We start from the raw sequence: 14,544 nt of genomic DNA, 5'->3' as shown, positions 1-14,544 counted from the left end.
AAGATAAAGCTCAGGGTGGCCTAACACAGAAAGGGAAAGTTTCTAAAAATCAAGGAAACAGAACACTATTCCCTACTTGGCGCCTTTCTCTCCTCACCCTGCTTTCACCAGCATTCAGGAATGAGGAGAGATCCTGGCCAGAGTGGAGCGGTGAGGAAGCCCCCAGGTGAAGAGATGGTGGCACTGGTAGCAGCAGGAGCCAGCAAGCCCCAGAAACCAGCCTGCTCCCCAGGGCCCTCCCGCCTCCCCTCCTCACCACTTCTCCAGGAAGAGCAGCAGCAGCTCACAGCCTAGCTGCCTGCTGTGTGAGCCCGGCCCTCTCTGAAACCTCTCTGTGCCTACAGCTGTCTACAGGGCACCTGAATGTCAGGCCTGGCTTCAGGGAGTGGGGGAAGGGGAAGGAGATGAGACCTTGACCTCAAGCCCCAGCCCCTGCCAAAGCCCTGTCATCACTGTCCGACCTGAAGAGAAATGGGGACAGCCCTGGCCAAGCCAGCGCTGCCTTAACAAACCACCAGGACAAGAATCCTAAAGCGTCCTTGGACCCTGCAACCCCGCCCCCCATCACAAGAGAAGACGCTGTGTCGCTGTCCAGGCAGAAAGGAATCCAGGCTGGTCTGGCCAGGCCCCAACCAGGGAACAATCGTCAGTGCTGTTGACATCCTCGCCACTTGCTGCTCCAGGTGTAGTGTGAGCCCTGATGCCCCATCCTAAAGAGAGCCTGCCTGGGCTCCACGGACCAGGCCTGGGAGGGAACACCGGGCGGCAGAGCCTAAGGAAACCAAGCAAGGCAAAGCCCAGGAAGCCAGGTGAGGGGGACTTAGGGAAAGTGACAAAAGAATTCAGGCAGCCGGGTTAAGGGAAACTAGGTGACAAGGCTCCAAAGAACACAGGCTGTGGGGGCCAATGAGACCTGGCCGCAGGGACCAAAGTTATTTAGCTCAGAGGTGGGGACCAACGGAGCCAAGCAAGAGGCCCACAGGATGTAGGAAAAGAAAGATACTGGGAGCTCATCCCTCTGTCCGGACGGCACCCCCACAACTGGGGCCTCTCTCTCAGTAGCCCCCTTCCCACCCTGGTGGTGGTCCCCTCCCCCAGGCCAGTGGACACGGCCAGACCCCTCCTCTTGCTGGAGGCCTGGTCCGGCTGCAGCCAGTGGGCCCCGGCCCCATCCCTGGGACCTCAGGAAGTCCCAGTCCCTCCCACCGGCTGCAGAGGCAGAGGGGGGCTGCTGGGGGGAGAGAATAAGAAGAGGAGAGAGAGACAGCTTGGCAGGGGGAGCGCCGAGCAGCCGCGGGGGGCGGGGGCCGAGAAAGGAGCGGGAAGCGCCGGGGCGGGCTGGCGGGCGGCGCGGGCGGGGGTGACAAGTTCTCCGGCCCCGCGGCCGCGCGGCCACTGACCTGGGTCCCCGCGCAGGCGCCCCGTCGGTGCCTCCGGCGCTCTGTGGGTCCGCCCGTCCGCCCGCGGGCATCGGGCCCCCCGGGGTTCGGGGCTGGGGCCCGGACGGCCCGGGGAGCAGGCGTGTCCCCCCCCACCCCGGAGCGTCCCGGCGGGCGGGGGGCCGAGCCGTTGCGAGCGAGCTGGGCGGCAAGCGGGCCGGGAGGCGGGGAGGAAGGAGCGCGCGGCGAGCGAGCGAGCCGAGCGAGCGGAGGGAGCGAGTGAGGGACGGCAGGCAGTGAGGTCATCCTTTGAATCTAATTGTCTGAGTCAGGAGGAGATGTGGCACTCGAGGCAGGGGGAGGGGAGGGGGAAGGGACCCTCCCGGCTCCGGCCCACCGCCACCCCCGCCCCTCCTCACCCCTGGGGGCTGCCGCGGCCTCCCCTCCCCCGCCCGGGCCGAATCTTCTCGGGCCAACTGGGACCAACCCTGGCCGGTCTCACTCAGGGCTGACCTCTGCTGCGAAGGGCTCTCCGTCCCACATCACCCCCAGAGAGTCTCGTCTCTAGGGGGGACGGAGAGCCCCCTCCCGGTCCAGTTTGCCTTCCTGCCTATGTGAGGTCAGGGGAAGCCCCCATTCCACCCCAGGTCTACATCTGCCCTCTGAGGAGAAAGAGGGAACTTCCACCAGCCTTCCTAGGGACCTTGTACACTCTAGAAGCTGGAGTCCCCAACTCTACTCCCCGAGTGACCTGCGTTGGAAATTTGGGGGAATCTGGACATTGAACCACAGCTCACCTCCCTCCTTCCTGAAGATGCCAGTTCAATGCCAGCCAGTCCTCCAGTCCTGCACTTTGAGGGGCACGAGGACCCCCAGTGGACCCCAGGGTCCCCCTACTCTGCATGCCCAACCCTTCAGGAGGGGCAGAAGCCAGGCCAGACACCTAAGGTCCCCAGAGGCTGCTCAGGGGAACAGGCCACTCCAATGGTTTGGGGAGGGCAAGATGGCAGTTGGTCCCTGGACTTGTCAGGTGTGTGTGCACACCCATGCATGCACACAGGAGCACATGCACACGTGTGTATACACACACACCCCCACGGAATGGTGGAGGGAGACCAGGAGGCTGGGGATGCTCACACGGACGGCCACACAGCTCTCCCCTCGTCCCCATGGGGGAGGGGTGATAAATATTTAAGGGGCTTTTAGCTCTGAAGGGGCCGAAGCTGGGGGAGGGAGGGGGATCCACGATGCCTGATTAATGGGGTTACGGGCTCGGATCAATCCATCCGCCCGCCGTCTCCCTCCCCCTCCTCCTCCCTCCCTCTGCCTAATGCGCTTTATCAGGAGACGCTTTTCTGACTTGGCAGCGTCGGGTGTTTTAAATAGACCCATTTAGAGCAGGGGTTGGGGGAGAACGGAGGGGGGGAAGGGAGACAGAGATTGAGACAGGCTGGGAGACAGAGACGAATCAGAAGAGAGAGAGACAAGCCCGGAAGAGAGAGACTGGGAGCGGAGAGACAGAAGGAGATGCAGAGACACGGAAATAAGAGGCTGAGGATGACACTCCCGCAGAGGCTGAATGGGGGGGTGAGGGGACGGTGATGGGAGGCCAAGGGGAAGCTGGGGGGCTGAAGAGCAGAAACAAACAAAAAAGAGAGAGAGACAGACGCAGAGAGAGGAAAGGAGCCACCAATAGCAAGGAGAAACGGAGAGAGAGGTTCTCTGCAAGGGCTGAGTGCTAGCCTGGGAGACAGCAGATATCCTTTATTTCCAAAAACAGTTTTTCATTCACTTTGTTAAATTAAAAAGCTGTTTTTAAAGCGGTGCTGAAGGTGCTGCTGGGGGAGGGTGGACAGAACTGCCAAGTCCTCCCTCACAGCCTCCTCCTCTGCCCCCACAGAAGCCGCCTCAGCCTTTCACCGGGAAGGGGGGGGTGTTCTGTAGCTCCCCTGCTCTCTGCACTCCTCAGGGATCCCCAGGGACAGGGTCAGGGCATCTGAGCTACTGTTCATTGGCAGAAAGTCCTTCCTGCTGTCTGGCCTCAGTCCCTCCTGCTCCAGGGAGCCCATTCTCTTGCCTGACCGCTAGCCTGTTCTCCGACCCCAGTTCCGGCTCCCTAAGGTGTCCCCAGTGTGTGTGGGGTGATTAGCACAGCTCAACAGCTCAGTTTCCCAACCGGCCACCAAGCTCCTCCCAGGTATTCCCCTCATTGTTGTGCAAATCTGAACTTCTGATAGACACCCCACTCCAAGTCTTCAGGTCCTCTGGGAACCAGGAGACTAAAGTGTAAGTAACCCTCTCCAGCCTTCTAAAGTCCCTTTTCTACTCTTTAGAACCCCAGCTCCATTTTAGGTCCCTTTTATGGCCATAATGTTGTCAGCCTGAGATACACTCGGCTTGGACCCCACCCTCGACAACACCCCACTGCTAGTTCTGACCCCCCACACTCCCACCCCACTTCCAGGCCAGGAAAATGGCCAGTCTGTTTGGGAGCTGAGATGAAAAGCCCTGCCGGCCTTTGTGGGCCTCTGGCGGGTTTTCGACAATAGACCCTTCCGTTCCGCTCCAGCGCCTCGATTTCTTGAGCACCCCCACCCTGGGGCTGCCAATCCAGGGGCCTTGCCTGGCCTGAATGAAAGGCAGGGAGAGTCAGGCCCAACCCCCAAGGCTGGCTTCAGAAGATTTTGGACTTTCTGACCCTCCATCCCATCTTCTCCAAGCTCAGCAGCTCCCCACCAATTAAGCCAGAGAGATGCTTTGGGCAGAGAAGCAGCCTGACAATGAGACAGAAACATGCTCCCATATCCGGGATTCAGCCCCAGCAGTGCAGAACTGAGTTTTCTGACCTGGCTTTGCCCTTGCCTGTGTGATGGTGAGTAAGTCTCCTCCCCTTTATAGGCCTGTCATGGGGGCATGAAAAGCCTCAGGAGGAAGGAGGAGGGAAGAACAGGAAGGGATCTCAGACCCTCCTTCACTCACATCCCCAGACCTTCGGCCCCCATGGCACCTGCCCGCTGCCCTGAAACTGACCTGCCTCCCCCGGGCCCCCAGCACATACCTCTTCACCAACTGCTGCACACCGAGCACATCAATGTCCTTCTCTTCCTCCAGACCAGGCTCTTCCGGAGACTTCTGAAACCAAGGGGGCAGGATGATGTGACAAGGCTGGGTTCTAGAAGGGCAAAGGGCACAAATCAGAGGCCACAGAGGAGCCGCAAACCTTAGTCAAACTCAGAGCTCATTTCACACTCATAACCCCACTGTGAGAAAGGGAGACTGAGGCAGGCAGCAGGTCAGTGTCCAGAGGAGAAAAAAATTGGGAGTGGTCCAGACTCCCTGAAGTACCCTTTGCAGACATTAGGTTCTGAACTGCAGGGACAAGGAGAGGCCAGAAGCCTGACACCACACATAGATGCAAATCCACAGACCATCTGAAATCCCCACACAACCGGTTCACAGAGACAAGTACCTCCACGTCACACACATCCTCCCATGCACACTCACACAGGGACACATGGCCCCCAGCAGGCAGAAACACACACCATCATGCTGTCTTCTCCTCATCACCACTATGATTTATTGAGCATCTGTTATGTGCCAGGAACTGTGTTAGGCACTTTATATACATGATCTCATTTAATCTTCATGACTTCTCCATGAGGTAGGTTCTATTATTATTCCCATTTGACAGCTGAAAAAACAGATTCTGGGAGGTTAACTTGCCCAAGATCACACAGCAGATCAATTCCAGAGCAGAGATTTGAGTGCAAATCTCCTTCTGGAGCCCTTCTACTATTGCAGCTTCCCTCTGTAGATCTCTCCCCCGCCAGCACAGTGCCTTTCCCAATAACAACGGAAACAGCTAACACTTGCTCAGGGCCCCTGATGAGCCAAACCCCATGATGAAGACCTAACATACAGTTTTGTACCAGATCACCGAAACAACCTTTGAAGGTAATCTTGTTCCCATTTTGCAGATGAGAAAACTGAGGCTCAGAGAACAAAAGCACTTTACCTTGCCCAATGTCACATGACTGGTGCTGAAGAAAGCTATTCTGAAAGTCATTGTTGCTTCTAGGACTCCAGTTATTTGGACAGAGCCCTTGACTTCTACAAGACCCTGGAAGATTCTCAGGATCCAATTGCTCCATTCCCCACAACAGGTCCCAGCTGCATCTGCCAAAGGCACGATAAGGTGCCTAAACACATACGCATGAGAAAGGAACTCCATGTCATCTAAATCTGCCCGGAGAGGCAGAGGTACCACCAACCAGGGAGAGATGGCCAGAAACTCAAACAAGGTGTTAGGGACAGGCTGACTGGTGGTAAGAGATACAGACACACCGACAGGCCCACAGAGATGGAGACGTAGAGGACAGACAGACACACGGGGCTGAGGGACGACAGAGGCAGTGGGGAAAGGAGACAACAGAGGGAGAGGAGGATGCAGGCTGACATGAAAAAACAGACAGATACACACTGACGTACACAGGCAGACCAACAGAGTCATCCAACATTCAGGAAAAGCAAACTGAAAGCAAAACAGGACTCGTGTATAAGTGAATGTGTAGGGGAGTATGCATTCGAGTGTGCCTGTGTTGGGGGCATGCAGAGTCTGTATCACTACACACATTACACCAGCTGCTTCTAGCAGTTTCATCTGATTAATAATAAATGCTCCATAATTACAGCCGCTCCCCCCAGCCCTTCTTCCTGTTATTTTTGTCAGCTGCCGCCAGGCCAGCCCCCTATAGACCCCAGGGCCCCCTCCATCCTCACCTGCTGCCTTATAGGGGGCTGAGAGCTGGGGAAGGAGGCCAGACTCCCAATCTGAAGGGGAATACCCATTTCTCTATGTCGGATTAATGCCCCATGCCTCTAAGAAAAAGGTCATGCCATTTAGATCTCACTCAGAACCCTCCCCCAGCTCCTCTGTTCCCCTGGTATAACCTCTGAGCCCTAATATGGCCGAGGGGCCCAGGTCTGGGATGCAGAGAGACAAACTCTTGATCACTCACTGGCTGAAAGAAGTCTCCATTCACCAAGTTACCTCAGCCTCAGAACCCCACAGGCTCAAACAAGGAAGGGACCAGGACAGCGACCCCCACCCCCCACCTCATCATTCCCACTCCGGCAGCCTCAGAGTCTCTGCCCACTTGTGTACCCCCACGCTTTGGACACCCAGTGGCTCTGCCTCCATTCCTGAGCCCCCTCCTCAAGTCCACCTCCTCCCAGGCCCCCCACCCTAGCTCTCCAAGGCAGCTCTATCAGAGTCAGCTGTGGGTTTGTGCTGATCTGTTTCTAATCGCTGGGGCCTGGTTCATGCTTGCCCACCCCCACCCCCCCAATATTGATTCCATTATTTGGAGAGTCATTGACGTCAGGGACCTGGATGGGTGCCAAAACCCCGTTCTCTCAGGGCCTGGGCCAGGGCCCAGCCCCCATCCTGCGATTTCACGGAGGGGCCTAGAAAGGTCAGCTCATGGGCCAAGGTCACATGACATCTGTCCTCAGAGGCTGGGCTCATCTTACCTTTCGGGGACCACTGGGAGTCCCTTTCTCCTGAGGGAGAGGGGCTCCATAGAGGCCTGGGGGTCAGAAGTGAGGTGGGGGCGTATAGCACGGGTTGTGGAAGAAACTCACTGGGACTTGGGCTGCAAGGAAGAGCTCTAGGAGAAGGGATAGGGTCAGTGGCTCAGAAAAGGCTACCTGGGGAAGATAATTTTCCTTGGTCACACACCATTTTGGAACATCCTGAAGCTGGACTTGAAATGGTTACCACTGACTACTTGATTTTTATGTCTGTTATCAGTTGTATCTCCAGGCTCTCTCTGAGAAGGAAATTCTTGGTGACGCAAGATAACAGATTACCCTAAATGTTGCCATAATGTGACTAACTGGCACCACTCTTTCAGAAACCTTTGTTCCCTACAAAGCAAAGGCTCTTTCTCCTGTTTAACTCCTGGCCCATGCTGCCTGCCTCAGTTTCCCTGCACTCTCTCTGTCTCTGCCTCTGTGCCTATCCCATCAAGATGCAGCCACTGCTACCCCAGCACCTCCGAGGCTCTGGCTGCACAGGGTATTTTTAGGATCTGAACTCTGTGTTCTCAGACAGACATTAATAACCAATACAGACAGTCCATGGTGCCCACAGCAGCTAAACCTCAGAAGTGAAGTGAAAGTCGCTCAGTCGTATTCGACTCTTTGCGACCCCAAGGACTACACAGTCCATGGAATTTTCCAGGCCAGAGTACTTGAGTGGGTAGCCGTTCCCTTCTCCAGGGGATTGTCCCAACTCAGGGATCGAACCCAGGTCTCCTGCATTGCAGGCGGATTTTTACCAGCTGAGCCACCAGGGAAGCCCATCCTCAAGGCTCAGACCTGGGGTCCACTGCTTTAGCTAGAGTCCAAGAAAACGAGATTTAGAGAAAGCAAGGGACATGCTCACGACCACATGGGGGAAAAAGCATTTTCCCATCTTCTGAAAAATCCTGAAGCTGGGGAGAGGACAGAAGTGAGCTCTGATCTCTGCCACAGACCTTTTCACGGAAGAAGCTGCCCATCCTTTGCACTCCTTCCCTGAATACAGGGAAGTCCTTCCTTTAATCTTGCTTGCAAATCACTTAGGGGTGGCTCAAATCAAAAAACAGGGTTAGGCCACAGAGGCTATTGAGTCTCAAGTCACAAGCCCTGGAGAGTCCCCTCTCCCTGCAGTCTGTCCCACTCAGTGTTCATTCCTCAACATTTTTTAAGCACCTAATCCCTGCCACCAGGGAATTAGGGACATGGCCCTGCCCACCAACACCACTCAGTCTGGTTGCAGAGAAAGATTGTTTACTCAACACTGGCCTCCCACTGCCTACCTTGTCTATACCAGAGGCAGGGTCGGTGGGAGCTGAGGCTTGTGGACCCCCACCCCTAAGTCCCAGATTTCACAGAGTTAGTCACTCTGCAGCCTTGCTGAGCACTGCAAAGAGGAAGTAGAGGCAGTGTACAGTGGGGCATTCTGACCTCCCTCAGGACTAAGGATGCTTCAGTCCATTCCTGAACCCCAGGAGTCACCACTCTAGTCTATTAATAACTTTGGCCCCTTCGGACTTGTGTTCCAGCCCCAGCTTCGAGGAGCTGGTTCCTCACAGCTGTAGGGTCCAACTCTTCCCCACATCTGCCCAGCTCTTCCTCTCACCTCCTTGGCTCTGGTGACCCCCAACCCAGCATGGCTCTATGTTTTGGGGGCCCTCTTTGCCCTCTGCAGAGGTAAAGAGGGGCGATGATCTCAGTGCCCTCAGCCCACTGGGACCACGGCCTCCCCAGCCCCTCCCCACAGGAAGCTAGGGTCTGGGGTGGGTGTGGTCACCCAGGGCCACTGGAGTTTACACAGCTGAGGTATTCCCCCGACACACCCCCAATCCCTTGGTGGGTCTGGAGGAGGGGTCAGCTCTCTTCTCAGCCTCCTAGTTCTCTGGGACCCCCCTCCCAACCGGGCACACATGGTCCCCCCCACCCACAACCCATCTGCATTTCAAAGAAAATACGCTCCATCTGTTTCCGATTCATTTACACTTCAACTCACCATGGGGGGGCAGAGCAGGGCTCCTTGCCTTCAAGCCCTTCACCCCCATAGGGGGGCTGGAGAGCACGTGTCCTGCTCTGGGACAAGGAGCAGTTACAGCCTAGCCATCTGAGCCTGAGAGCCAGATCCCTACTTCGTGGGGTGCTGGTGCACTGGCCTCCACAAAAAGAAGGGTGTAAAGCCCCGAGCAGTGTCTTCAAGGCAGGTGGAGTCCTAAGACTGATTGCAACCTGACCCAACTGCCACCCCATCCCACCCCCGAAGAACTACTGCTCTTTTGGGAGGCAGACTGGAGAACCCCAGGCAGATGCTGGAGACAGGATGAGGACTCAGGCATTCCAGGAGACACTGGGAGATATAACAAAACGTGGCCCAACCCCGTTCCAGCCAGGGAAAAGGAGAGAGAAGAGGGTGTGTTCCACTAGTCTTCTCCTCCAGCCACCTTCTCACCACAGATCTGGGGCTACCATCTCCCGCAGAATCAGAGATTCGCCATCTTGGAGAGGTCAAAGAAGCCAGATGTCTATCCCCCTCAAGTCAGCCGTCACGCTGCTCCCATCTGAAGGATGACTGGGATGGGGGCGATGTCTTGGGAAACATTAGTCTTATCTCCCCATACCTGACCCTCTCTATCACAGGAGAGGTACCCAAAACTACTGAACAAAACTGTGCATGTACATGGTTCATAGGGAACCCTAAGGGTACATGTCACCCCTGAACCAAAAAGCCACTCAGCCGTCCTGAGAGTGATTGAGAGCCTAGTCTCCTCTGGAAGAACAGGCAGAAAGGTTTAACTGGGTGTTTCCCACCACTCTCCACCAGCCCACGACCCAAGTAATGGACATGACCAAACACATATCTCTTCCACTCCCCACCTCTGGAGAACACAGATCTTGTAATAGTCTCTGTTCCGGTCCCCAGCTGCCCCGAGACATACCATAAACCAGTGAAAGCATGGGTGAGTTGAACTGTGAGTTCTAAGTTCCCCTGGGAGTGTGAACATAATCCTAATGTGGGTTTGAGTGTCCCAGAATGGAAAGCTAACTTAGTGTGATTTTAAGTGTGAATCCCAGGGTTTCCATGTGAATATGAAAGCCTCAGGTTGCAAGTACCAGTCTGAATGTGAGCCGTGGGGTCTGAATCTAAGCCCCAGGATGGAAGCAAGTTTAATGTAACTACCAGGGATGTCAGTCTGAGTGTGAACACCAAGATGGAAGTTTAGGTTTGAGTGTGAATGCTGGTCTCACTGTGCATATGACTATAAGCCCCAGGGCTGAAATGGGAGTCTAACTGTGAGCCCCAGGATTCCCAAACAAGTCAGTACAGGCAAGAGTCCTAGTGTTCATGTGAGCCCCTGGTCTTCGGGGCTTTCTGAGTGTTAGCTAAGGTTCCCCATGTGAGTCTGAGCATGAGCACTGGGGTCCCTTTATAAGTATGGGTCCCTAAGTGATCCCAGGATGGAAGTGAGTATCTTGCGTGTCCTAGTGTGAATCTGAGTGTGAACTCCAAGATGTGAGCATGCATGTATGAAACCCAATGTCCTATGTGAGTCCTTGAGCTCAAATGAACCCCTGGTTCCCCAAGTGAGTCTGGGTGTGAGCCCTAGAATGTGTGAATCTGAGAAAGCTCCATGGTGCCAGTGTGAGTCCCAGTGTGAGCCTTAGGACCTCTGGGAGTTCTGAGCTTGGGGTCTAGGTCTCAGCATTAGCCTATGAGCCTCAGGACAGAAATGTGAATCTAAGTGTGAGCCTAGAGTCCCAATGTGAGTCTGAGTGTAAACTCCAGGACTGAAATATATCACTGGATATGACCAGAATATAAGTGTGAATCTGAGTGGAAGTCCACCATCCTGTGGTAATTCTGAGTGTGAGTCCATATGAGTTTAAGTGTCCCAGTACGAAGCTGAGTATAAATTCCAGAGCCTCTAGAAGTCTTGCACGTGAACTTTAAACTCCTACTTTTCACATAAGGCTCAGGGTCCCAGTCGGAGTATCAACCGTGATGGAGTGTGAATGAACCTGAGCTGCATGGCACCAATCCCGACCAGGAGCCCTAAGAACCAGCCCAGAGGATCTGTGTGGATTTTGGCAGTGGAACAGGTATGCAGAATCTATGGAGACACAGTCCCCTCCACCTACCAAGCTCTGGCTAGCCATACAGCCATAGAAACATCTAATTGTTCAAGCTCCATCATCCCCATACATGCATTGGTACACAATCATACCCAGAGTTAGACACACAAAAATGCACTCAGTGTTTCAGACCCCCCGACAAACAGCAATTACAGATGCACAAACACACCCAGCATTTCATACACCCACCACCTCCGTGATTACAGCCACAGGAATACCCCCAGTGACACAGACACAATTACATTAAGTACTACAGGCAAAGCAAATAGCGTTACAGACACACTTCTCCAGCGGCATGCACACACACACCCAGTGTTGCAGACACAACACTGCCAGCCACACAGACACTTCTCAAAAGAGAGAGACTAGACGGAAAGAGAAAGAAAATCCTGAATTTTCAACAAGGCGTGAAATAGTCCTGCCTGCCTGAAGCTACTGACGGGGGGAGGGGGCCAAGGGAGCGGGCGAGCGCGAGATCTAGCGCTGGAAGAGAGGCTCGGGAGAGGAGAGGCTCGGAGCCGAGGAGGAGAGCTGTCCGTCTGGTGACCTCCCCGCGGCCCAGCCCCCACGCACCGGGTGCTACACTACTCCAAGCAGCACAGGGACACCCAGGCTGGCTCCAGCAGAGCCGCACTAGGGGAAGACACACACCGGCAGACTCACAAAGAGGCGGGGATACACCGCAGGCGGACTCACACGGACACACAACACGGGAGCACTTACAAAGAGATTCTGGAGGAGACCCACTAAACGGAGATACATCCAGGCGGACTCACGAGGAAACCACAGGCAGGCTCGCGCCGACACACACACACACACACACACACACAAGCGGATTCTCATGGACACCTATATACTGGCGGACGCGCAACCTTCCGTTCACACCCCTGGGCGCTTTCAAGTCCAGATTTCTGCTGGAGAAGGAAGCCGCCTCTGGGCGCGCGGGGGTCACTACGACCCCCCAGCTCCGGAATTTTCCCAGACCCTGCGCGCGACGTTGAGAGGTGAGGGAGAACCCGGTGCTAGGGCAATCGATCCCTGCCACCTCCCGCCGGCCGACTGTCCGCCCCACCACCACCACGCCCAACCCCCGGCGCGCCCGGACGTGGGGGGCTGCTTCTTCTGCGCCCCCGCCCCCGAGTTTACGGGCAAAGTTTCCCGTCAACTTTCTTGTCCCCCCCACCCCAGTCTCGGGCCCATACACATCCCCTCCCTCTTCCCGCGCGCACGAGGGCCGCGGATCTGTCGGTCAACCTGAGGGTTTGAGGGTCCGGCCGCGCGCGCTCCGCGCGAGGTACTCACCGCGCTCTCGGGCCGCCGGGGCTCCGCGCCTAGCTCTTCGACCGCCTCCGGCAGGGAGAGAGGCAGGGAGCGCGGAGCTAGCACCGCCGCCGGATCCCGCCGCCGAGCCCCGCGCTGCGCCGGCTGCAGCCGCCGCCTCCGCTGCCGCCGCCGCCCGCTCTGCACCGGCTCCTCGGCGCTCGGCGGCTTTAACCCCCCCCATCCTCCTCCCTCCCTCGCGCGCTCCCTCCCTCCTTCCCTCGCCCATGTGACCGCGGGCGCCCGCCCGGCCGCGCGCGCCCTCGCTCCCCTCCCCCTCCCTCCTTGTCTCCCCGCGCCTCTGCGGCCGCGCGCCGCGACCCCCTCCCGACCACGGCCCCCGCGCGCCCCCGCCGTGGCACGCTCCCGCTCCTGGCACGCGCGGGCACAGTCATCCTGCGCAGGCCTGTGAGACCCCACTCCCCCTCACTCAGGCTGGCTCCCGCCCTCCCCCCGCGGGCACACTCGCCCGCACTGGCACGCGTGGCCCCCTCGCCTTCACCCTCTCTCGGGAACGCCCTCCAGACGGCTGTAGTCCCCGTGCTTCACGCGCAGCCGGGACCGCGGGTCTCAGAAACGCGCGCACACCCACACCCACACCCACTCCGCCGGATTCCCCAGGGCCGCTGGGAGGGTATCCAATCCCCCAGGGTCGCTCATTCACACTCCCTCGTTCGCTCAGCCTTGGCCAGGTCTCCGCGGCGCACACTCCCGCAAGTTCGAGCCCTTAGTGCCTCGCACGGACACCCTGGCACACCCGGGGCCAACTCTCAGGGTCCTCCCGCCAGCATCTCCGTGAGAAGAGCTGGAGCAGGAGCCCCCAGGCCCTACTTTGGGCCGGAGAGGCCAGCCGCCTCCGCCCCTCCCAGATCTACCGCCCCCAGCAACGACGCCCCCTCTCCCAGTCTTAGACACGTATACCCCTCACATCGAAGGAAGGGGGACTGTTTGCTCGCACGACCCGAAGTGGACCAGGCTGAAAACCCAGGCCCTCCCCTCCCATCAACTTTCCGGTGATACACCACAACTACCCCTTTCCCCTCTCCTTCACCATCACCTAACTCATCCCCGGACACACAGCCTGGGATTGACCGCCACTGGGATGCGGGATGTAGGGAGTGCGCCCTTTTTGCCCGGGTCGGCAGTGCCAGAGCGCGAGTGCCAGAGTTGGGCGCTGGAGGTTCACCCCTCGAGCTTCCCTTTCGCAGCCTGGGCCTCTGGCGGGCTGGTGTGCTCACTTCCCGCGCCCCGGGGCCTAGGGGTCTGGCTATTACAGGGAGGCATTCAGGTTAGACAACCGGACTACTTCTGAGGCCACAGAAGAGCGCCACAGAAAGGGTGAATGCCAGGGGGCGGAGAACGAGTGGCCCACCCCCATCCCCACCCCTTGGATTTTTCATCTGACCTTTGACCCATAATCCCAGCTGCCTGGCCCCTCCGGGGAGCTGTGCGAGGTTTGCGGGCGGGGAAGAGGGGGAAGGAAGTATCTCGCTACTTCCTCACACCCTTTCCTAGTAGGCTGCCCAGAGCGCCCGGGCCCTTTTCCCAACAAATGCCTCAGGGACTCCCATTGCAGAGGAAAAAACCTTCCTGCTACTGCTCGGGCTTTTCACTTTTACTTCCGTGGCCGCAGGATCCCATCAGTGCAACCAGCAGGGGTCAGCCGGGGCTGGGGCTCAGAGAGGGCCAGCTGGGGCTTAGGGACACACGGAGAAATAGTGACTTCCAGCCGAAATCAGCTCACGCCCACCCACAGTAGGTGTCTTCTATCTGGCCTCTCTGGATAAGGAGCCTTCAAGTACCCACGTCGCGGGCGGAGACAGGGTGGTGGGCACCGGGAAGGAGTGGAAATGGTGCGACAGAATCTGGGGGTGAGGGAGGCGGCGGTGGGGGGGGGTGTCAGGAATTGCCTCTCCTTCTGTGCCGAAACTAGGCCTGGGAGAGGTTGGACGCTGAGGCGGGGGGCGCCCCTCCCCTCGAGGCGCAGTCTGGCGTCGAGATCTGAGGGGTTCTTGGTGGGCTGACTTGACCTCCAGACCTTCCCGTGTCCTGGACTCAGCAGCTTTCTGCCAGGTTGAGATCGGAGGGGAGATCCGCCCCTGACCAACGTGCCCTCCCCACCTGGGGGCCCTGGGGTGCC

General features: G+C 57.5%; 1 protein-coding gene across 7 annotated transcripts in view; it reads right to left on the bottom strand.

Annotated features, from left to right (window-relative positions):
* CNTFR (ciliary neurotrophic factor receptor) overlaps positions 1 to 12,593 on the bottom strand; it is a 37,863-nt gene extending 25,270 nt beyond the window's left edge. The window contains exons 1-2 of one of the 7 annotated variants that reach the window (XM_069573949.1): positions 12,387 to 12,593; positions 4,438 to 4,551 (exon numbers count right to left, since the gene is read on the bottom strand). The gene's annotated coding sequence lies outside the window, so the exon portion shown is untranslated. Of the gene's footprint in view, positions 1 to 1,400; positions 1,598 to 4,437; positions 4,552 to 12,386 lie in introns of those variants that run through there. The other 6 variants (XM_069573948.1, XM_069573951.1, XM_069573954.1 and 3 more) reach the window with 6 other exon arrangements.
* Between the last annotated feature and the right edge of the window lie 1,951 nt (positions 12,594 to 14,544).

This window comes from Ovis canadensis, chromosome 2 (assembly GCF_042477335.2).
Source record: "Ovis canadensis isolate MfBH-ARS-UI-01 breed Bighorn chromosome 2, ARS-UI_OviCan_v2, whole genome shotgun sequence".
Classification (NCBI taxonomy): Eukaryota; Metazoa; Chordata; class Mammalia; order Artiodactyla; family Bovidae; genus Ovis; species Ovis canadensis.
Note: the sequence above shows the minus strand (reverse complement) of the source record. Positions and strands in the feature narration are given on the sequence as shown.